This window comes from Lissotriton vulgaris, chromosome 1_1 (assembly GCF_964263255.1).
Source record: "Lissotriton vulgaris chromosome 1_1, aLisVul1.2, whole genome shotgun sequence".
Lineage (NCBI taxonomy): Eukaryota > Metazoa > Chordata > Amphibia > Caudata > Salamandridae > Lissotriton > Lissotriton vulgaris.
This window is the reverse complement of record NC_141685.1, coordinates 72,266,820-72,284,951: the sequence shown is the minus strand read 5'-3', so window position 1 is coordinate 72,284,951 and position 18,132 is coordinate 72,266,820. Positions and strand designations below refer to the sequence as shown.

The following is an 18,132-nucleotide window of genomic DNA, read 5'->3' as shown; positions in this document are numbered from 1 at the left end:
TAGTCCCATTTGATGCCAGACGGTTGTTGGTTCAGGCCCTCATCATGTCTCGGCTGGACTCCGCGAACGCAGTCTATTTTGGTGGGCCACAGGGAACTATTAAGAGATTACAGATTGCCCAGAATTGCGCGGCCCGTCTTTTGTTGAACATCCCTAAACGTAATTCTGTTAAGTGGGCGCTTGGTTGGCTGCACTGGCTCCCTGTTCAAGAAAGAATCAGGTTTAAGGTCATGTGCGTTGTCCACAAGTCCATCTCTGGTAATGGTCCCTCCTTGATTCAGTCCATGGTACAACCTTATTGCACCAAGAGGACCTTAAGGTCTAGTAATAAGCAACTGCTTGCAGTCCCTAGGATCAAACGGGTCGGTCTGAAGGCCGGCTGTTTTCTTATAATGCAGTCAATTCTTGGAACAAGCTCCCAGATTTTATCCGCCTTGAATCTGACCATTTTAGATTCAGGAAGCAGCTGAAGACCTTCCTCGTTCCGTGATCAGTGGTGATTGAATGGTGTCACAGGAAGTGCTGGGATGCCCTGGGGTAGCCATGCGCCATACAAGTGTGTATTCATTCATTCATTCATTCATTCATTCATTCATTCATTCATTCACATGTACTATATTCATGCCAATCCTAAATGCCCCTGGATGGGATGAGGGATCAGAACCAGAAGAAAAATAAATGATACCAGGGAGGGCAGGGATAGACATGAGTGAGCGCAGCACCCGACAACTTAGAAGGCAGAGGTATTGACCTGCTTTTGATTAATGTAGTATTGGATGCAACTGAGTGAGTGAAGTACATTTTCTTGACAGGATAAGCAGTGTGCTGTTCATTCATTCTTTTGAGTCTGTAGGTTTACTGCTGAGCTCTGAGTTCAAGCAGCCAACATTACCAAGCTGAGAATTCTGGGACTACTTGCTCTCGCTACCTTGAGAGTTAAGTGAAAAAAGGGTTTACTCTGCCCAGTTTGCACAGCTAATCTAGGACAGGTTTCGGACATTAAAGGAAAATGATGTCAACCCAGTGGGTCCTGTCTACATCCTGGACGCTGAACTGGATTGAACACAGAGGTGAGTCAACACAGCCCGCTGCAGCATGTACAGCAGCTACTATTAAGGAGCCAAGTTTGAGTAGTATTACGCTTTCACGTAAAACACTATTCAGATTGAGCACATATTAACAGTGCTGTGCGCAGTATTAGCTGACCCTGCTGTCACTTGCACGACTTGAGACATTTACAGCGTCTGATTACAGTTTCAGAGTGCTGGTGTGAACATTGACCAAACCGCTTCCCACTGTGTTATATATTTAAATCAATATGCATACCTGCAGTTTCCATTGTACCATCCCGGCAGGTGGTGCGCACAGCACTTAACAGGGCGGTGGGAGCAGCTCTGGCGTTTGAAAGCGGCAGTGGGGAGGCGCCCTCGGTCCTTAAATGCACAGCAAATGTAACGAGATAAGAATATGATTTGCATCCCTTTTTACTGAAACGGAACTCCGAGCGACTGAAAACATCAAGCACTCGTAAGAGTGCTCATAGACAAAGGAAAAAGCAGTCCCTATTGCAGTTGCCAAAATGGGACAAGTGGAAGACTACAAGTAAATGGGGCGGTGCCCCATGGGAGGATACAATACATGAAAAAGGACAAATAGAACAGATTAACCACTTGCAGCAAGGATGTGTAGAGAACAATGAAAGAAACAAATGAAAAGCAATGGGCGGGCTGGAAGCCCACAAAGTATACACAACATGTCTCAAAAGACAGCACAAGCGCTGCCTAGCCTCGATCTTAAAATAGAGTGGAGCTAATAAAGAAACAGCCCAAGCAGGAAGCAGGACTGGTTAGGATGTTACTGACCAAATTAACAGGGGAAAAGAGAGGATAAAAAGATGTGACCCACCATATGGGATTGACCAATCAAAAAGTGATTTAGATCTGCAGTTGACATTTTCAGTAAACAAAAACAGCTGGGCTGATAACCTGCACATGCTAGGGTGAAAACAGAAACATCTGTAGGTTCCTGCACTTGCAGCAAATTAAGATGGCCTACCCCAGACCACGATAATAGTCTATATTTATTCTATTGACCTTCCTACAAATGAAACAAAAAAATCTTGCTACCAACATAAATGCACTAAGCACACACTTTCCAGCTGCTGCCAATGCCAAGCACCCATACTTTCAAAATACCATCTGATCACTACAGTCTCATCCACATCCTTCATCAAACTTAATCTACCCACTCATCAAGCACACCACCCAATCTGCCACTGCCATTCCGTCATACTTTCCTCTAAGATCACCACTATTGGGAACACCCTGATACCTCACTTACTGCCTCTCTTCTCCTTTTTATCTATTTACTGCTCTCTCTCCCTTCCCTGCTTTTTTCACCTGGTGAACTCCGGATTTCTCAAATCAGCTAATCCATCAAGCACACCATCTGACCCCTTCATGGTCATGAATATTATTCACCTTTGGATATATTTCTCTGCTGAAACTCTATTAAATCTCTCTTGCCTTCTGTATCTGCTTGCAGCACTCAACACTTCGGTTCACCAACACTTAGACTGGACAGTGAACCAACTAGCCTACCATAGGCTCCAACCTCAGAAAGTATACCAGATGTTTTAAACAGAAGTAAAATCATATTGTGTGCAAACTTCAAAAATGCCCTCTGTCCAAAGGCACCACCCTTATCCCTCAGGGTCAATCATATATGTAAACTTATATTAAAGTTGCACCACATTCCAATTTATGTATTCATGTACAATCAACTCAATTTGTATCCAGTCCGTTTTAACAAGGTGATTGAAATGTCTTCTTTATTGCTTTCTTTTCGTTCTTTTTAAATAGGCCACAGCCAATGCGTTTCGTTCTGCAAACAAGAACTTCTTCAGGGTATTTGTAAATTCCAAAATGTCATTAGATAGATGATGATTTAAGTGTCACTCCTTGGCTTATCTTGTAGCAATATGCTCCTTGCATGTTGACCTTATCGTCTTCATGCACAGGTCAAGGTTGATTGCCGGGTATGATGACGTGATATAATAGTCACTCAAAATTCTCCAAGGCATATATGAGTCAAACCCAGCACATGTCGTACCTTGCGAGGGGGTCTATACGCCCAACTCGACTTCTCAGCATTTTGCAATTCCCGCCCGTGATTCGGCAGGTCAACAAGTGGAAGAGATGCAAGGTGACAAATGTCTTCCCCCGTCGGGGTGAAGGCAAGAATTAATCGGTTCTGATGACTGAAAAAATGAAAACAGAACAATTGATATTTGGAACCAATGCACGTTTCCCAACCGCAACTTTTCCATAGCAGCTAAAACATAAAAGGGGAGGCGTGGCGTTATAAGTGGAGAATTCAAACAATGCGCTGCGACAATCATGGATTTCCCCTATTTAAGTTGAAAAATGAACTCAAATATTAGGGCTCATAAAAGTACGCGTTTTTCATGTTGGCACAGGGGGCTAAGTAGAGCAGGGTATTCTGCTAGCAGGCAGATAATCCCATATAATGTGGGTCTTAGAAACCAAATGAGGCAAGGATTTCATAGAATTCCATGTAGGGCGTCACAGTTCAATGTAGAGCGTCACAGTAGGAAATGGGTTCACTGCCTAGGGCTCGTCAGTAAAGTGCACGTCCTGCATATTGGCACAGCAGGCTAAATTAAGCTGACCATTCTGCTAGCAAGCAGCTAAAACAAGAAAGTCATGAACAGCCGATGCACGTTTCGCCCCCATGAGCTTTTTCAAGGATCTAATTTGATAAAATCGTGTCCAAATGTTCATAACACTGCTTTTGAAAAGTTAGCCTCCTTAATAGTTATTTCCGAACAGTTATCAGATGAAGTGCCACCCCAACAGGCAGTGATGTCAACTACTTTCGAAATAATGGGTCCTTTCTATACGCTGCCTCATATAGACGCTTCGTTCTCTTTTTGTTTTATTATTTACTCGGACCTTGCTAAGTCCATTCTGCGTCTTGCCACATATAGCGCTACTTGTAACAAGTAGCGCTGTATGCGGCAAGACGCAAAATGGCCTTAGCAAGGTCTGAAAAAATATGGTCCAGCGAAGGTCAGACTCAGTGTGCTGGGCCTCAATCCAGTGGTTCACCAGGGGTGCAGCTCGTTTGCCTAACCTTTTATTGGATTTGTGTTCACCCATACAGAGTCTGCATTCCCTGCCCGTTTCTCCAATATAACCTATGTCGCTGGGACTAGAAGATGACGACTTAGATGCAGCATGCTGCTAGCGAGAGAGGTGGCTATACGGGCCGGTTTCAAACTTATTCAGCTAAAATTACCTCACAGGGCATACATTACAAGGACCCGGCTGTACTGTATCGGGCGAATTGACAATGACCCTTGCCATAGAGGGTTCCGGCAGAACAGTACCCTACTCTACATGCTCTGGAACTGCCCCAGGCTTCAGGGTTTCTGGAGGGTGGAGGGTGGCCGGATTTCAGAGGTCCTAAAATTCACCCAGGAATTCACACCACAGCTGGTGACTTTGGGAATTTGGGAGGGAAGATACAATAGATTGCTACATGCTTTTGGTCTGCAATGATGCACTGATGGTAGCCTGCCGAGATGTGATCGGATACTGTAGGCAGGACAGGATTCAGTCTTTGAATGCCCAGGAAGTGAAACTAAATTGTTACATTATGCCTGAAATCTGGAGTGTCGGTCCCGGCGATGCCTGAGCAAGTTTGAAAAGGTGTAGGGCCCCTGGCAAACAACAGAAACCACAGATCTCTGAGCCCAGAGGGGACAACAGTGCGACTCCCAGTGGGAGGCCTGGGAGAGCAAGCTGAGGTCTACCAAGGTATATTTGGGTCTGAAGAGCCGCAGATTGCCAGTTTGTGGGATTTACTTTATATCATTATTAATCCATTATTGTCATTTCCGTCGGGTATGCAGTGGATGCTTGTTTGTTGGGACCTGTTCGTGCGGAGAACTCCAAAAAGAAAGGTTTATATTTATTCATTTATTTTTAATGATGAGCGTCTTTTGCTTAGAAAGACCTCACAGTGCTTCAGCACGCCAGACAAGCATATCAATAGAGTCTTAACAAAGTGACTGAAATAGAGCAACCAGAACAACACAAAGAGAAGGAGGGCAAAGGGAAGCTGCTTTTGGGACATTGCTTGTCGACCAGTGAATGAGTGAATTTACTGACATTAGTTCCTCTTCAACACTACAAAGGCCAACAATAGTATTGGGAGAATGTGATTAATGCCCCGCTGATGACTGCTTTTTTTTGCTAATTGCATATGTTTAGAATGAGAATACAATGCAAAGCGCAGAGTTATAGAAAGTACAAAGGAAGGAATTACAGTCTATATAAGAGCTGAGAGGGCAGTGTAAGTTACAACCGTTACAACCGATGACTGACAAAGCAAACCGATCTTACATGGGCTATACCTATAGTCCAGTTCGGGGCTCGGATTATTCCTCTGCCAACCCACGCCTCCATCAGAATAATAATAAAAAAGATTAACAAAGGCAATGATAGAGACCATCCTGCGTCCCACTCCCGAGGCAACAAACAAGCTGAGATACTAGACAACTGACTCATGAACCTCAGCATTTCAGCAACACAGATCACATGGTCCTCCCCGGTGAGTAATCTCAATCAATATATCCTGTCACTAACCAATATGGGCTACCCCACCTGAACTGGTCACCTCAGGGAACCATTGGACTGTTTCAGCTTTTACCCCGGTTGGGGTGGGAACTGTTTACACCCCGCGACAGATACTTCATTGTTCTTTGAGGTATTGGGGTAGGACTTGGACTTTGAGATTCGAAAGTGCCCGCAATGTATTATCTTCTCTTGGTGTACCTGTCACACACCTCGTAATCTTACTTGCTGCACACCATAACAATACATCTAAGCATTCAAATCCAATGGGGGAAATTAAAGTGGTCACTTGGAATGTTAAAGACCTTCTTGACAAGATTAAACACGGAGCTGTCCTTAGACATGCGCGAAGCTTAGGGGTGGGCGTCCTGCTATTACAGGAAACACATCTTGATGGGGACCAAGGACCCATGCCTGGCCCGCTTTGACTTCATACACGTCTTTCACTCTGACTTCTTGAAGGGCTTCAGAGGTTTGGCTATCTTGATCCACCGCAGACTATCATTTACACATACTCGTACATGGGCTTGATCAGCGGAGAGTCTATAGTACTGGGTAGGGTGTAAGCTCCCCTCTCTCAGTCACATATTTACTGAACGCATTATTGATACCTGGGGATCATTACCCGACGTCCCTGCATTGATAGGAGGAGACTGGAATGATGTCATTCACCCTGATCAGGATAGATGCCGTCCCACAGCTACACAACATACACAGAGAGTCTCGTTTGGGGCCAATGGCAGAGGCTCTGGCATGGACCAAAACGTGGAGGACTCTTCATTCAGCAGTTAGGAGTTACAATTTGGGGTTATATGTATTTCTCTACCATCCATGGGTCGTTTTCTAGCCTGCATCACATTTTTATCACTAGGGAACACACTCATCGCTTGGTCATGTTGGATATCCCACCCAGAGGCCTATCAGATCACACCCCCATACAGCTGCAGTTAGGGATAGGTCCCAGACGGGTACTGTTTCATTGGCGATTGTTGCCCTGGCACCTACACGACCCTTTGCTGTAGGACGAAGAGCTAATGTGGCACTGATGCTAGCTGGTTGGGGTTCTCTAGGTACTGCGGTGAGTTTCTGGTACACCACAATTCACTAATGTCCTGGGTCTCTGTGCACAGTTCTGAGTAGGAACAGAATCCTTGCAACAATCAATCACTCTACACATGAAATCCTACCCGAATCTCAGATAGAGGACTTCTTTCGAGATATACCTCCCAGGGCACTAATCGCCGTTGCGCGAGACTCCCTAGAAACTCTTATATCACTAGAGGAAATAACCTTAGCTGACTCAGAAATAGCATTGGGTAAATCACCGGGATCCAGCCAATCACTGCTGACCTTTGATCAGCAACTAACCATGCCACACCGCCTGCCTTTCCACAATGGGATTCTCTCATAGGCGCAATCACAGCCACATTGACTGGGCGCACTCCAACGATCTTCAACCCGGTCACATTAATTGCTATCAAAGTCAAAGTCAAAAAGTACTTTATTCGGCTAAAAAGGTATAACCATAAAAGCAACAACAATCATATTTCATTTACATTGCACAATATTACATCAGTGTAGGAGGTTATAAAAAAAACAGTACATAGTGTTTACACTATTACAGTTCATTCAAGCAAAGCGACTTCCTAAATTTAAAAACCAGTTTAAAATACTCAATTAATGAAGCCACAGTAAAAACATTGTCCATTTTTTGCAGTACTAAATATGCTAGGCGACATCTGTTCACATTCATTTCCTTTAAAATGGGGACAATCAGTTTTCTACGAGGCAGCGTATAGAATTTACAAAAAAATAGAACATGTATATTCGATTGTATAGATATTTCATCACAGGGACATAGAGGGAGTTCTTTGGACCATGAATTCATTACAGGGAAAGTAAATAATCTAAAAACAATGTTAGCTCTAAAACGTGTTAAAAGTAGTCTATCAAAATTACACATATATAAACTTAAGTATGGCTGTAATTTGTCACTTATTAAAATTAATTGATGAGAAGTGACAGTATTTTTATTCGATTCATCAAGCTGTCTTTTATTTCTGAGGAATTCCATACATAGTGTCTTCAGGTCTTTTCTAGGAATATTTGCCATGGAAGGCGGATCATTGTAATATAGTGAACGGTCTATTTCATTAAGGAACGTTTTAATGTAATTTAGCCATTCAACAACATTTGCTCTCCCCATTTTTAAGACATCCTGTATTATGGCTCGATTTAATACACATTCGTTCACTGTCCATACTCTGTGCCATAGTAAGATGGGTTGTACTTCAATTGTGTCCGTTATATAGGGAATCCCCAACTCATCATGGCATATAGAGTTCGCTGTACTCTCTGGAAGTGATAGGATGTTCTTTAAAAATTTATTTTCGACTATCTGAAGTGACTTTATATTGGTATAACCCCAGAGGCCAGCTCCATACAGTGCCACAGATACACACGTTGCATTGTACACAGTTAAAATTTCCCTGATTGGTTTCATTCCCAATTTACGTGTAAAACTTTTTAGTGCCATAATTGTCTTAGAGAACAAGAGCGTTCGTACCTTCACCGCACTTGACCAAGTACCAGTTTCGTGAAACAAAATGCCAAGATATGGGAAGGTAGATGTTCTTTCTAAGGGGGCATTATTTATGTACATTGTTTTCATTTGTTTTTTGGTGCGCGTGCCACAATTCATTGAAAAAGTCTTACTACAGTTTATTTTTAAATTAAGATCGAGCATAAACTGGTTAAAAGATGTTAACATTTTTTGTAAGGCAATGGGGGTGCGCGCCATCAGAACGGCATCATCTGCATACAAGAGTGTGGGAATAAATCTCTTTCCGATCTTAGGCATATCCACACACTCTTGCAGCAGGCACTTTTCCAGACCATTTATATAAATAAGAAATAGGAAGGGCGCCAGTACGCACCCCTGGCGCACTCCTCGGCCTATTCCGAAAGATCTGGTACATTCCCCCTTCTTGCCAAAACGTACAACAGCTGATGCTCCTGCATATAGGTCCCTTAAGAATTGGATTATCGGCTTTTCCACGCCCAATTGTGACATCACGTCCCATAATTTACTATGGGACACACAATCGAAAGCTGATGTAAGATCAACAAATGCACAATATAGGCGCTCCCTTTTTATCACAGTATGTTTCTGCTGAATCAGGAACAAATTTAATCCCTGCTCTATTGTTCCTATGCCTTTTTGGAATCCAAATTGTAAATCACTGATTACCCCCGCCTCCTCCGCCCAGTTTTGCAGTTTAACTAAAATCACTCTACCAAGGATCTTTATTGACGAATTCAGAAGGGAAATTGGCCTATAGCAGGCACAATCTTGTCTGTTTCCCTTCTTGTAAATGGGTACAATAATTGATGTGAACCAGGAAGGGTTCAATCCCCTTACAAGAGCTGCATTAAAGAGTTGTACAAGTATCGGGCCCCATAGTTCGATATTTGACTTGTACAAATCCGCTGGGATTCCATCTGGGCCCGCCGCTTTTCCGCCCTTGGTAGCTCTCAGACTTTCAACAATCTCTGGTAGTGTTACTTTAAGTTCACTTTCCTCCTCAAATGATTCGCCTTCTGTGTTTACCCCAGTATTTCTTAACTCATCTACTGACGTATACAAGGTGGAAAAATGCGTGACCCAACTATCCTCATTAATCGCAATTTCCAACCATGCTTTGGTATTTTCGTATGGTAGGGGGGCGTTTACCACCCTCCAGAAGGCGGATGCATCCCTTGTTTGTGAGGCTGTGCAAAGTTCTTCCCATACTCCTTTTTTAATTGCTTCTTTTCTGTTTTTTAGGGCCTCATTATAAGCCTTCCTTAAGGATCTTATCTCTACAGCATCACGCGGATCCTTATGTAATGCATGTTTAAGCTCTGTTAGAGCCTTAGTGCAGGTTTTATCGAACCATCTTGTACCCTTCATTAAACCATTTTTTGATACTAAAAGTAGGTTCTCTTTGATAGTGGAAGCAATAATATTAAAATTAACTAATATACTTTCACTATCGGAATCCTCATCTAAACAGATCTCAAAATTTTCTGGGCAACTAATTAACAATTTTTTAAGGAAGTCTTCAGGTACCACCTTACTCCACTTGAGGGTGTACCCATTCTGTCTACCTAATGTAATGTCTGGGACAACCTGTATTTGCTCATTATAGGAGGCCAAGAAAAGGTTCTCCATCTCAATTTTTTGCGGTAGGTGGTCACTGAGTGGTGCATCCATTATTTTATAATTAACTAATTTATGACCATAACCATTAGACCAAAGACTAAAGTCTATCGTGGTGGATGCCCCCCTCCCAATAAAAGTTGGGTGAAATGGTATTGGCTGCTCAGTTAATTCATTAGCAAATCCCAGATCATGCTCAAATAATAATTCATTCAACAGATCCCCAGTCTCTGTGTGCTTAAAATGTGGTAAATTAACATCCTGCTCCAACATTATACCACAAATTCCTTTAGAGCCTTTTGTGCATAATGGACAATTAAAATCACCCCCCCACAAAATCATTACCTCCTTTCCATTCCTATCAGACTCACACTGTAGGTCGATCGCTAACATTTTCAAAATATCACGTGAAATATTAGCTGGAATATTATTATAAAAATTTATAATTACAAAACGCAGTCCAGTTTTGGTGTCTATTGCTAATTTATGGTAGAATTCGCACTTAGAATAAAAGCGTACCCTCTCATATACTAAGCTATTCGACAAGTACGTTATCAGGCCACCCTTTGGTCTCCCATGTCTAGCCCCAATCGCAGGTGTACAGAACGTTCTATAACCATTCAAATGTATCTGGTCAGTGGCCCATGTTTCCTGGAGGGCCATGATTTCTATGTCTTTTATCACTCCCTCCCAATCCGGATTGGTGATTTTTGTTTTGAGTCCTGCCACATTCCAGAACATTAAGGAACATGTATCTTTTTTCCGATGCGTACTTTCAACACTTCTGGTGTCCATTTCTTTGGAATTTTCAACCTCATTTCTCAAGATATTGGCCACATTTAATACATCAATTGCAGGTATTAAGTTCTTTCCAGATTCCTGCCTTGGGGTCACAGCACGCGGAAGAGTCAGCCCGGGACTATCCAATGGGTTACTTTGGGTAGGTAAAAACACAGGGGATTTTACTACCTGGATATCAAACTGTCAATCTACAGCCTCCAAGTTGCTGAATCGATTGAAGCAAGGAGTTGGGAAGGGAGCTTGTTGGAAGTCCCTCCATTCATTATATCGGTATTGGTCTGAATAGTTTATTCCCCCTCTCCTTCGTTTAACTATAGACCAACCATCATTTACCTCTTCTCCCCAAGCATTATGAACTGAGTCATGTCGTGTTTTATTTCCCCATCCTGCATGTGCAGAGTTTGAGCCCCTCATCCAGCTCCATCTATTATCCACATGCTGCACAGGCATGTAAAAGAAAGAAAGCGGCCTTGCCACAATTGTTGCCCCATTTTGACCCTTAGACCTTTCACAAATATATTCCACTGATCTCGGGTTATCAAAAGTTATCACCACACAGTCCCCTTGTAGTCTTTTTGTACTTTTCCCCACCCAGGGGACACGCTCCACCATCTTTAAGTTACTGTGCAAGTTAGGTGGGAGGGGGTGGTTTGAGTTCAACCAATAAAACACTTTATTTTTGAGTGCCCAGAATGATTCTGTCATTTGAGTAGCTAGTTCAGGGACACCCGTTAGAATGACTACATATGGGCAGGCATCTGGTGGTAAATCAATCACTCTACGTTTTTCCTGTCTTTCTTGGATGGGTTTTTCGACAGAACTAGTTGGAATAGTTGATTTATTTACCTCTACAGCTGGAGTAGGTTTAATTAATTTTTTACTAATCACTGAAGTACGCGGTTTTGGTGCAGGTGCTTTTACAGCAGGATTAGTTACTTCTGCTATAGTTATTGCTGTTAATGGTAAATTATTTTGAGGAAGGGTTGGCTGTATGGGGTTTTTGGTTGTAGTCGAGCACAGGGCTGTTATATCCGTGTGCATTGCTTTTAATTGTAATTCCATAGCCTGGAGCTTAATTTCCAAAGGGCACAACAGGGCTTTAATTAAGTTTTTTAGTGTTATTATGAAGGAGTCCTCCCTCTCTTTGTTGGGATCTTCCCTGTCTAAATTTGCAACAGTGCCATTTGAAGACGAACTGTTATTGAATATATCCGCCAGTGTGTCATCTAGGGTAGAGTCCATGATGGTCATAGGCATTATTAATGGACCAACTGCTCCTTCCCCAGCGACCTCTCCAGAAATACCACTTAATCGTTCTGTACTTTGTGCAGGTCCTATTCTATGTACAGATGTCACAGTTGTCTTATTTTGATTAGGAATTTGTTGAGTATGCCTTTTTTTTGGGATTGCTCCCTCCCTTGCCCCTTGTGAGTCAACATTCGAATATTCTGCCTGGGTATCTATTTGTGGGGAAATCAAAATATTACCAGAAGGTGGCAATTTCTGAGAATCAATTTGAGCAGAGTCCCGAAGCTCGGGTTGAGTGATCGTATTATTATGAACCTCAACAAGAGTCAGCTCTGAAGTAGTCTGAGCCGCGGGACGTCCTGGTGTACGTGCCTGCGCAATGTGGCCCATAGAGGACCTCTTTGCTAACGCCAGATCCTGGGATACCCTCCTCTCCATTAGGACTATTCCCTGGTCTATCAACGTATGTGTACGGACAATGAAATCGTCAAGTGTGCCGATCAACTTGGCCCCGCCCGCAGCTGCCTTACTTCTAGTTTCACTAGGCATGATTGTGACAGACCAGAAGCAATAATCCAATATTCAGCCACTTACTTAACAGTCAAAGGTAGTAGAAGGAATCAAGATCCCTACCAGTCCATAAGACCGCAAGGGGGATAGCATATAGACCAAAGTTTTGGGCCCAGCCCGGCCTCCTCCGTCCTCGGACGGCCTCAGGCGGCCCGCCCTTTGCCCGGGCTTAGCCCCGGGCGATGTCCCGCGCGCGTCCCGCGTGCGCGCTCACCAGTGCGTAAAATAGGAGGGTTGGGGGCGGGAAGAGACACCAGGTGCGCTGGGATCTTCAAGCGCTGTGCACCCTGGCTCTCGCAGTCCCGACCCCGGCAGCGTCTGCTTTGGTCCCCGGTCCTCGTGTTCAGGAGCAACGAAAGTAACCAGCAAGGTTAAATGAGGCTTTCAAATTGTCAAATGTTCCCCAAAGGCTGCGAGCGGCACCCGCCGAGCGGGGGCCGCGAGCCTTAAATAACCGGTGTTTGAGCAATCAGGGCGGAGGGCTGGGGGCGGGAAGAGACACCAGGTGCGCTGGGATCTTCAAGCGCTGTGCACCCTGGCTCTCGCAGTCCCGACCCCGGCAGCGTCTGCTTTGGTCCCCGGTCCTCGTGTTCAGGAGCAACGAAAGTAACCAGCAAGGTTAAATGAGGCTTTCAAATTGTCAAATGTTCCCCAAAGGCTGCGAGCGGCACCCGCGGAGCGGGGGCCGCGAGCCTTAAATAACCAGTGTTTGAGCAATCAGGGCGGAGGGCTGGGGGCGGGAAGAGACACCAGGTGCGCTGGGATCTTCAAGCGCTGTGCACCCTGGCTCTCGCAGTCCCGACCCCGGCAGCGTCTGCTTTGGTCCCCGGTCCTCGTGTTCAGGAGCAACGAAAGTAACCAGCAAGGTTAAATGAGGCTTTCAAATTGTCAAATGTTCCCCAAAGGCTGCGAGCTATCAATAATCCATTTGATACATCGGCTTCTAACCCACTACAAGATGGCGCCCACGATCCCCAGACCATCACTGTCGATCTTTGATCAGCAATTTACTATTTCATACGAACCACCTGCCACCAATTAGCGCTGGATGGAGGATTTATAAACCAAAAAACCACCTCCAAGTCCTCACTCCCGAGCCACATGAGAAGGGGTAGGTCGTTGGTGAAGTTCTCCAATAGATGATGTGAGTACCGGATCTTTGGCTTTCCACCATGTGAACGGAGGATATTATTCCTCCCCCTGGGCTCAATTACAAAATTTAAATCTTTTTTCCGAACACCACACTAAAAATGTTAGCATTGATCTCAGTGTTTCTCTCGAGGAGGTGATGACATCACCCTCGTTGGGCGAGTGTTTTCCCGCTTTTGACCACAGTGTATTAGACTACCACCTATATGTTTTTATGTATGCATCACGGGTATTCTGTGTTTGGAAGAAAGGGGCCCCTGCCTAATGGGATGAACCCTGGCAAGGAAACAACACTTGGGGTGAAGAGGGAGCAAATTTGCACCGTGTTTTGTGCCTGTTATATTAGAGAAAGAAAACTGGCAAACTAATGACTAAAATCACACTATAGTTGTGTTGATATGTTCTAATATTTTATTATTTTATAACCTTTTTTTTGTACAAGGTATTTTTTTTAAGTCTTGTTATAATTTACTACATACAAAATTATAATACATATAGCAGAATATGAAAAAACACAGTTGAATCAGTTTTTATAAAGTGTGCTGTCTTTGTGCCTCAGCTTCTCTTTTGTAAATCGTTAGTAAGCAGCAGAGACGATCTCTAGTTTTGAATCTTAGTAGGATTTAAGTTACAGGGGCCACTATTGTCTGGAGTTGCCTAGCAGGATAATAAGTCCCAGGGGCCAATACTGACTGAAGCTGGATAGCATGATTACAAGTCCCAAGGGGCCCCTAATGACCCGAATTGGCTAGGATGATAACAGGTTGAAAGGGCCACTACTGACTGGAGCAGGCTCAAAGAATAACAGGTGAAGGGGGGTCGGGGTGTGAGTGGCACTTGTGACAAGAGCTGGTTAGAAGCATTGACGACCTTTGGTACTGATTAAATGCAGGTTTTCAGGTCACAGGAGGCACTGCTGAATGCATCTGGCTAGCAGCAGTGGTGGCCATTGGGAAGAAGGACTTGAGACTGCGTAACTGCATATACTTGCGGCCTTAATACCGATAATTGTTTACAAATGAATGCCATAACATGCACTGATATACTGCATAACCAAATTACAATGATCTTATATCAATTTGATGTGTTTGTTCGCCTTAATATGGCTGCAAGGTTACATGATTCTGTTACGGCCCAGAACCATTTTATTTAGTGCTGTACATCTGCACACTTTCCTGCATCTTGTAGGAAACTGAATATTGGCAATCAGAAGTAAATAATGAATTCTACAGCTTGTCTGTGTATCGTTTATCTGTTTCTCAAGGACTTCTCGCATTCTTCTTGAGAAACAACCCTGCCTCGTACTCATTAGTTTAGTTTCAGAAACTATTTCTATCACATGTTCATGTTTCATTGTCTTGTTTTAGGAGAAAAGTGCATAAAAATACATATTGTAGCATTAGTATTCTATACTTCAACTTGCTTTAGGGTGGAGGCTCGCGTCCATTGAAATTACAATTGTCACTTGTTAGTTTACTTGGCCTTTTGCTATTTTTGCATTAAATGAATGATAGATTAGTTGGCCTTCCGATGTGTTGTGTTTTATTTGAACAAATGTACATAGCAGATAGTGGTAGGCTTTTAACAAAAATGACAATTTGATTTTATTCTTGGAATCACTCAATTTTCTCACAGACAGTGGGAAGATTCTGGGTTCTTGCAGTTTGAGAGAGAGAACAGAAAAATGTTGTTTCAGGATACCTGCCTCAGAGCGCACTTCTTAAAGACAACTGCCGGGATATCATGTTGCTGCTACAAGGTCCTTACCTGTGTGAGTTATCGGGATTGATGCAGGGGGCTGACCCACACTAGCCACACCCTGGAGATCAATGACAAACACTGAAGAATGAACAGAGCTTCCAAGTTGGTGACCATTACATAATCGACCTTGAAAATAAAAGAAACAACATGTTTTAGTATTCTGGTGACTCATGACCATAATAACAAAAGGTTACAAATTCAATATTGTGTCAAATACTGAAAAAATTAAACTGGATATACTGAATCGGCTGTCGCCCCAGGGCATGCTAGGCATATTCCATTACTATTGCTTATGGGACTTGTAGTTTTGCTTTTCTTATTAAAAGGGTAGTCTCTAAAGTCCCAGTGTTCTATTTCATTCCAGGAAACTTGGTGCGAATCGCCACCAGCATTAAACGGATTTAATCTGCTCTCCCTACTTGCTATTAAAAGCTCCAAATTCGGCCACAGCAAGGGAGGCCGTGCTACATACAGCTCTATAAAGAGCATTTATGCTATGGAGCCAATGATGCACAGCTTAGCACCTCTGCAAGTGCTCAGAATCAGGAGGAGCTCGAGAAAATTATAAAGGAAGAGCATACCAACAACAGCCTGATCATTACGGGGACTTCAAATCCTATATGTTCAGGAGTACATCTGAAGATATTGATACGGAGGAGAACCAATTTGTACGGGACGCAGTAATACAAGATAATAACTCAGGCGGAATACAATACAATACAATACAATACAATACAATACCATTTGTAAAGCGCGCTACGTACCCGTGGGGGTCTCAAGGTGCTGAGGGGGGGGGCTACTACTGATCGAAGAGCCAGGTCTTGAGGAGTCTCCTGAAGGGCCGGCAGGTCCTGGGTCTGTCGCAGGTGGGCAGGGAGAGTGTTCCAGGTCTTGACCGCGAGGTAGAAGAAGAATCTGCCGCAGGCTGTGGATTTTCGGGTGCGAGGTACAGTGGCGAGGGCGAGGTAGGCAGAGTGAAGGTTGCGGGTGGGGGTGTGGAAGTTGAGTCGGTGGTTGAGGTATGCTGGTCCGGCGTTGTGGAGGGCCTTGTGTGCGTGGATGAGGAGTTTGAAGGTGATCCTCTTGAAGACAAACGAAAACAGCTCAGAGGCTTCTAGCGATTCGGTAGCAGGTGGGTTTCCGAGCATTAAACAGAAGTGTAGTAAGGCTTGTAGGTCCATTGTCGACAATTTCTAAATTAGCATGAGCTTCGCTGCCATGAACCTGCTTTTGCACACGACAATGCAAACATCTATTTCGCAATACTTATTTGTGCCCCTTTTACACATGAGAACTGTCTGCTTTGCAAGTTCTATGCTGTGCTCTGAGGTTTAGTCTGCACATGATGTTCAAGGTTAAATAACAATGCCCCTTGTTATTCTTTTCTGATCTGTCTCTCGCACCTAGACATAACAGGCTTCACACAGCTGCACCTCTGGAAATCGTGTACTTTAATATTGCAAACATAAGATGTTTTCACACACACGGAGCGACACCTTTCCAAACAGTGTTTTTCCTGTAATGTGAACATTGAATCTAGGCCTTGAGGTATGGGGTCTGCTGAAAAAGCCCAGAGGTCTTCTGTTTTATAATAAACTATCTCTTGTCACGGGGAAGGTGGTTAAGTTGTTCACTTCTTTTCCATTGTTTTTTATAACATGACATCCCGTTTGTATTCTATGCACCAGTCACGCTCTGCACGGTGCAGTGCACCAGTCACACTCTGCACGGTGCAATGCACCAGTCAAACTCTGCACGGTGCACTAGCCCCACTGGACGGTGCAGTGCACCAGTCACACTCTGCACGGTGCAGTGCACCTGTCACCCTCTGTACGGTGCAGTGCACCAGTCACACTCTGCACGGTGCAGTGCACCAGTCACACTCTGCACGGTGCAGTGCACCAGTCACACTCTGCACGGTGTACCAGCCACACTGCACAGTGCAGCGCACCTGTCACCCTCTGCACGGTGCACCAGTCACATTCTGCACACTGCAGTGCACCAGTCAAACTCTGCACGGTGCACCTGTCACACTGCATGGTGCAGTGCACCAGTCACACTCTGCACGGTGCACTGCACTGGTCACCCTCCATGCCTGTCAAGTATCACGCATCAGGTGTGACACTCATGCATTTCAGTTGGGTGTTCCGCATCACCGCACTGAAATGCATTGTCACGCATTTAATGCCACTTGCCAGCGTGTGCCACCTGCGGTGCCTGTGAACCTGTGCGCCAACTCTGCTGCTCCTAGATATGGTGTCAGCAGCTGCTTGCTGGACTCAGTATATAAGTATATATAAAATATGCCAAAAAAAACCAAAACTGTTTTTTCCAGACACATGGAATCCTCCTGTTGAGTTGCAGTAATCGTACTCTCCTACTATGTCCCCTGTAGGCTCCCATTGTCCCCTCGCGCTCACCCTGCGTCATCAGCTGGCATTCTAGAATGCCAGCTGACATCCAAATGACAGTTGACAGTTATTGACTAGAAACCTGACCGGCAGCCTTGCCTTCCGCTCTGTCCGGTATGTTATACTTTATTACTTAATTAATAAAGGACAGTAAACTTACTCAGCTCCGGGTCATCTTTACAATGGCGACGAGGTGAAGCAACACACCGGAACATCCACGCGTGTGATATGAAAAAAAGGACGGAATGCTTAATCTACGAAGCGAAAACAAAAAATGGAAGTGAAGTACAAGTTGGAGGAATAACTGGTTGCCGGAAAGATAGCGAATTGA

General features: G+C 44.1%; 1 protein-coding gene across 1 annotated transcript in view; it reads right to left on the bottom strand.

Annotated features, from left to right (window-relative positions):
• The window catches only part of LOC147737357 (uncharacterized), a 30,671-nt gene extending 15,153 nt beyond the window's left edge, over window positions 1-15,518 (bottom strand). Inside the window, exon 1 of the mRNA XM_086925776.1 lies at window positions 15,397-15,518. The gene's annotated coding sequence lies outside the window, so the exon portion shown is untranslated. The remainder of the gene's footprint in view (window positions 1-15,396) is intronic.
• Between the last annotated feature and the right edge of the window lie 2,614 nt (window positions 15,519-18,132).